Source organism: Ipomoea triloba, chromosome 3 (genome assembly GCF_003576645.1).
Source record: "Ipomoea triloba cultivar NCNSP0323 chromosome 3, ASM357664v1".
Lineage (NCBI taxonomy): Eukaryota > Viridiplantae > Streptophyta > Magnoliopsida > Solanales > Convolvulaceae > Ipomoea > Ipomoea triloba.
The window spans coordinates 22,542,661-22,549,818 of record NC_044918.1 but is presented as its reverse complement, the minus strand read 5'-3'; the positions used below and the strand labels follow the sequence as shown (position 1 = coordinate 22,549,818).

The 7,158-nt window shown below is 35.8% G+C and overlaps 1 pseudogene; it reads left to right on the top strand.

The window, feature by feature from the left end:
* Nucleotides 1-4,655: 4,655 nt before the first annotated feature.
* On the top strand, nt 4,656-7,158 carry LOC116013074 (annotated as a pseudogene).

Here is a 7,158-nt window from a genome sequence, read left to right as displayed (position 1 = left end):
ATTACTTAATTTTAGGTTAAAACTGGATGTGAAAGACATCTATTGCGCAAAATGAATCGTTTTTACTCAATGTGTCCGAGCCTGCCCTACCGATGTATTAGAAATGATACCGTGGGACGGATGTAAGGCTAAACAAATTGCTTCCGCTCCAAGAACAGAGGACTGTGTTGGTTGTAAGAGATGTGAATCCGCTTGTCCAACAGATTTCTTGAGTGTCCGAGTTTATTTATGGCATGAAACAACTCGCAGTATGGGTCTAGCTTATTGATATGTTCCAGAAAACTATACCGGAATCCATTTCAATTTTTTACTGAAAACCCGTGCCTCAAATATTTTGATTTTCGAGCACGGGTTTTGTGGGCCAAGTGTATCTTGTCTTTACCACGAATTTTTTTCCTTGGTTAACAATAATTGTCGTTTTTCCAATATTTGCGGGTTCCATCGTTTTCTTTCTTCCCCATAAAGGAAATAGGGTAATTAGATGGTATACACTTTGTATATGTATTTTAGAACTCCTTATAACGACTTATGCATTTTGTTTTCATTTCCAGGTGGACGATCCATTAATCCAACTAGAGGAGACTTATAAATGGATCAATTTTTTTGATTGCCATTGGAGATTGGGAATAGATGGACTTTCTGTAGGCCCTATTTTATTGACAGGATTTATAACCACTTTAGCTACTTTAGCGGCCCGGCCAGTTACTCGCGATTCTCGATTATTTCATTTCCTGATGTTAGCAATGTACAGTGGTCAAATAGGATCATTTGCTTCTCGAGACCTTTTCCTTTTTTTCATCATGTGGGAATTAGAATTAATTCCCGTTTATCTACTTCTATCCATGTGGGGGGGGAAGAAACGTCTATACTCAGCTACAAAATTTATTTTGTATACGGCAGGGGGTTCCATTTTTCTATTAATGGGAGTTTTGGGTCTTACTTTATATGGTTCGAATGAACCAACATTCAATTTTGAAACATCAGTAAATCAGTCATACCCCGCGGCTTTAGAAATAATATTCTATATTGGATTTTTTATTGCTTTTGCTGTCAAATCACCTATTTTACCCCTACATACATGGTTACCCGATACCCACGGAGAAGCACATTATAGTACTTGTATGCTTCTAGCCGGAATCTTATTAAAAATGGGAGCATATGGATTGATTCGAATCAATATGGAATTATTTCCTCACGTCCATTCTCTATTTTCTCCCTATTTGGTGATAGTAGGCACAATACAAATGATCTATGCAGCTTTAACATCTCTTGGACAACGAAATTTAAAAAGACGAATAGCCTATTCCTCTGTATCTCATATGGGTTTTATAATTATAGGAATTGGTTCTATGACCGATACGGGACTTAATGGAGCTCTTTTACAAATAATTTCTCATGGATTTATTGGTGCTGCACTTTTTTTCTTGGCGGGAACGACTTATGATAGAATACGGCTTGTTTATCTTGACGAAATGGGGGGAATAGCTATTCAAATGCCAAAAATATTCACGATGTTCAGTAGCTTTTCAATGGCTTCCCTTGCATTACCAGGTATGAGCGGTTTTGTTGCCGAATTACTAGTATTTTTTGGAATAATTAGCGCCAAAAAATATCTTTTCATGTCCAAAATACTCATTTCTTTTGTAATGGCAATTGGAATTATATTAACTCCTATTTATTCATTATCTATGTTACGCCAGATGTTTTATGGATACAAGCTATTTAATGCCCCAAACTCTTCTTTTTTGGATTCTGGACCGCGAGAGTTATTTCTTTCTATCTCCATTTTGTTACCTGTCATAGGTATTGGTATGTACCCCGATTTCGTTCTTTCACTATCAGTTGAAAAGGTCGAAGTTATTCTATCTCATTTTTTTTATCGACAAGTCTTATAAATAAAACCAAAATCCTAAAAAAAGTTTAAAAAAAAACGTTCGTTGTAAATGCAAAAAGGAAGGTTTTTTCTTCTCTTCAGTTAACTAAAAACAATCAATTTGAACCACCCGCGTACCGTTTGAATCAAATATTGTATTGATTCAAACGGTACGTGTACTCGTTCACACAAAGTTTTAATCTTTATTCTATCTTTTTTTATTATATTATTCTAATTATTATAGTATTTTATCTTTTTTATTTATTATATGCTGCACTCTCTTAGATTTGTAAGAACGTTTTTTGAATTCAACTAAATGTTGATGGAAATGAACCATAACTATGGAGACCTATTCCTACTAGATTGACTCCAAAATAGCATATCCAAATTATAAGAAAGCCTATAGATGCCACAATAGATGCGACAATTGCGGAATTTACACTCTGCAAATTTAGATTTGTTCGAGTATGTAAAAAAATTGCGAATACAATCCAAGTAATAAAAGCCCAAGTTTCTTTTGGGTCCCAACTCCAATAAGATCCCCACGCTTCGTTAGCCCACACTGCTCCCGAAAGTATTCCTATGGTTAAAAAGAGAAATCCTAGACTAATAACCCGATAACTCCAAAAATCCAATTGTTGAATGAATTGGGTCCTATAATAATTCTTAGCAGAAAAAAAAGAAGTCTTTTGAAAAAGATTTTCCCCAAATAAAAATGACTCAGTTAAAAAATCGTTGCCCCCCGAAAAAAGCTTTCCGTTTTTGCGAAATGTAATGACCAGAAGTGCTACTGATAATAATGATCCGCATAAAAGGGCTGCATAGCCCAATATCATCATACTTACGTGCATTATTAACCACTCGGATTTAAGAGCGGGTACTAATATTGAAGATTGATGTATTTCTGTTAAAAGACCTGAAGTAGCAAAACCTTGGGTAAAAATAGCGCTTGGGCTGATTATTTTGCTTAAAAATTTTGTATTTTTTGTGAAATACGGAATGATATGAATCAGAGCGAAACTCCATGAAAGGAAAATGAATGATTCATATAAATCACTTAGTGGGAAATGTTCCGAAGAAATCCAATGAGTAGCTAATAATCCTGTTATACAGAAAAAAGTTACTAGCATGCCCTTTTCTGATGAATCATATAGTTTTCTTATTTCGTCGACTAAAAATATTATCAAATGAATTGTCATTAAAATGAAAATGATCGAAAGGGAAATATGAGTTAATATATGCTCTAAGGTAGAAAATATCATTAAAAAAAGCTTAAACAACGAAGAGTCTAGCCCCCCAATTACCTAAGAAAATTTTGAAAAAGGAAATCGGGAATTGAATTCCTTATAAGATTATAAGGTCTATTTTCTTTTTTTAGAAGACGGTATGCCGCCACTCGGACTCGAACCGAGATGCGCTAGCACTGCTTCCTAAGAGCAGCGTGTCTACCAATTTCACCATAGCGGCGTGTCGTAAATCCATAATAGTCTAATTCATTATAGGCTATGAGTAAGCAAACGTCAAGATTTGAAAGGGAAATTCAGTATAGTATGGTTCAATTTTATACATAAAAATTTGTTCAAATATGAATTTGAAAGTTTTTATTATTTCAGTTTAGAGTCTTTGTTTTATTTCACTTATACTTATTAATTATGGTTTTCGTGTATTTTTGGCTCGCTTGGAATTAAACTCCGGTAACCAGGGGTCGAATTCAAAACAAAAATTTTGGTTTCCATTTTTTTGTCTTGATTTCAGAAATCAAAACAAAAAAAATGAATTTTAGCAATACCTATATACCTATTTTAAAGCACTTATAAGATCAGATCTAGTATTTCCTTGAAAAATTATATACATCAATCAGTCCATTTTTATAAAGATGTTTTAACACATTTCATATTGATAAGTATGATTGACTTATCACACTAACGGTTATATCTCTTGAAGAAGATAAGGAACCGTTTAGACTCAAACATAATATTGAGGACATTTTGGGACTTGAAATCCATTACTCATTATTATTGGAACACCATGGAAGAACCAAAAGTTCCGTGATCGTATTAGGACTAACATTGACCTTACAATGAAATCACTTATAACTCCTAATGCTCCCAATATCCTCTAGTAAAGCTATGCGATAAACCAATGTGTGTTTCTCATAATAAATCACTTGGTATTGACTCATTTTGATCTCCATGATACTAAATTTCAAACTAGTTATGTGTGTTCTACCGCCACTGACTTATGAGAGGACAATTAAAGTGTGTTTTTAAATGTGTATGGTTAAGGAATATTGGCTATAATCGACCCACATAAGCTCCAGAAGAGTTACAAGAATCATTGTATAAAATGATATGAAGATTGTCATATCATCTCCTCTATATTCCTTTTGTTTTTGAAACAGTTACGTTATTCTACCTTAAGAAATGTAGAACTTGAAGATTGTTATCTTCAGGGGAGATGATGACTACATTTACTTAAATCAACACTACTACAGAAATCACATACAATGTCGGCTATTTAACGTCGGCTAAATAATTACCCGACGTTAAAGGTTCGTTAATTATTTAAAAATAAATAAAAACTCTTTAACGTCGGTTATTAACTAATAACCGACGTTAAAGGCTTAAACTAAGACGTCGTCGCGATACGACGTCGGCTAAATGATTAGTCGACGTCGTATCGCGTGTGAAATCAGTCCCCCATAGATACGACGTCGGCTAGGAGATTAGCCGACGTCGTATCGCATTTTAAATCAGCCCCCGGGCGCGATACGACGTCGACTATGAGTTTAGCCGACGTCGTATCACGCCGAATTTTAATTTTCGAACCTACAACATCGGTTACTATAAATAATCGATGTTGTAAGGTTTTTAATAAAGTCGGATACCCCAATTTCAGACCACATTTACGCAAAATTTCAACGCCTCCACGCAAAAAACTACCACTACCGTCGCTCACTTCCTCCTCGTCGCACAACTCCATCGCCGTCGCACACCTCCACCGTCGTCGACAGCCCATCGTCGCGAAGCAAGGCCGCCGCCATCCACCGCGAAGCAACACGCTTGACCTCCTCCGTCGCTCCTCCACAGCAGTCGCTGCAACCGACGTCGGCGGCGCTTCTTCCGACACCGCCTCCACCATCTCCCAGCTCAGCTCCGCCGCTGGCGGCCTCCAGCAGCCGTTGTTCCCTCTCGGGCTGAGCTTGGATAACGGCCGCGATGACGTCAGCGACACCTGAGGTTTTGCTGTGAAGCCTATAAGCCTCTGGTTGTTGCGATAGTGGTCGTAATTCATGGAATTTTGAAATGAAAAATCGAGTCTCTTATTTATTTTTATTTTTTTTGTGATTTTTCTTGTTTGTTTGCAGGAAAGAGAAGCAGTGAACTTGGGGAATTTGTATTCAGGGCTGGAACATTTGCAGCCTCATACTGTTCGCCATACTGTTCTGGCAGTTCACGAAGTCCAGGTTAAATAATCAAGAATCCCTGGATTTTCTCTGAAATTTTTGTTGATAAGTTGCTTATATAATGTTAAATTAGGTACTCGGTATCTTTCTTGGCATGTTTGTTAATGATTGTATTCATTTGTGTGAGAGCATATATTCTTGTGGCTTAAAGTTGGCTCCTGAAAATCAAGAGGAACATAAAAGGTTGTCTGCTTTTAGTTTAATTTGAGTTAGTAGTTGAGTGAAGTTTGGTGGTTTCTTGCTCTTGAGAACTGTGGAATTCGGGGAATTTGAACCATTTGTCTAAAAAATTGATGAGCTTGGCTTGAGAAGGTGGCCATTCAAGCCAAACATGGTTGGCCAGTATGCTTTAGATGTTGTGTTTTTATTAGATCTAATTTTCTGCTTCTCTTTTTATTTTCTGGGACTCAGTTTTGGGTGCCTATTTCATGTGTATATAGAGGACATCACAGATCTGAATCATAAAGAAAGAGTTTGATAGCGTTTATGTTTCATACATTTGCTGATTCACTGATTTTCATGGCTTTAGAGAGCGATAGTTTCCGAAAATACTGAGAAGACGCAGTATAGAGCCATGAATTCTTTTTAGCTTTTATCGCTTTATAGTATGCAAGGTGCTGGCATGAGTGTAATTAACACTGAATTGTTTAAGGATGTTTCTCTTTTCTTCTTTTTGTCCCCCCTCTCTCTCTCGTTTGTGCTCTGCCACATATAATTGATTGTTCTTGATTCTTAAAATTTTGAACTTTTCTAAATCTATCACTTGCATGCTTGTGGACATCTTTTCCAATTTATCAAATAAAGCCTTAACAGAAGCTATATATCAATTTTATGTTATAATATTCTTTTAAGATGCTAACTTCTCTAGTTTCATTTCAGCCCTTTTCAATGCCAACCAACACCAAGCATAGCAGTTACTGTCCCACATCCACCAGCTATTCGACCTAGTGTTCGAGCACGAAGAGGAGAGGCAACAGATCCTCACAGTATTGATTTTTTAAAATCATCTACAACGTCGACTAGTCTAATTAGCCGACGTTGTAGGTATTTTATTTTATTTTTTAAATTACCTACAACATCGGCTATTCTTATTAGCCGACGTTGTAGGTATTTTATTTTTTTTTTAAAATTACCTACAACGTCGGCTATTCTTATTAGCCGACGTTGTAGGTATTTTATTTTTTTTTTTAAATTACCTACAACGTCAGCTATTCTTATTAGCCGACGTTGTAGGCTATTTTATTTGTTTTTAATTACCTACAACGTCGGCTATTTGTAAAGAGCTGACGTTGTAGGTAGTTAAAAAAAATTTTAAAAAAAATACTTTCGACGTCGGCTATAATTTAGCCGACGTCGTATGTGGACCTTACAACGTTGGTCAAATCAACGTCGGCTTTTAGCCGACGTTAAAAGCCATCTGTGTAGTAGTGCAATTCTAAAGATTGAGTCTTAAAAGACTAACAAGTTGCACTTTAGCAACATATGACTTAAATCAATCCTGAAGATTGAATCTTAAAATACTAACAAGTTGCACTTTAACAACATATGACTTAACTCAATCCTGAAGATTGAGTCTTAAAAGACTAACGAGTTGCACTTTAGCAACATATGACTTAAATCAATCCTGGAGATTGAGTTTTAAAAGACTAACAAGTTGAGCTTTAACAACATATGACTTAAATCAATCATGAAGATTGAGTCTTAAACGACTAACAAGTTGTACTTTAGCAACATATGAATACAAATATACCATGTACTCTTTTCCTCACTAGATTTTTTCCATTGAATTTTTTCTAGTGTGGTTTTTAACGAGGCATAA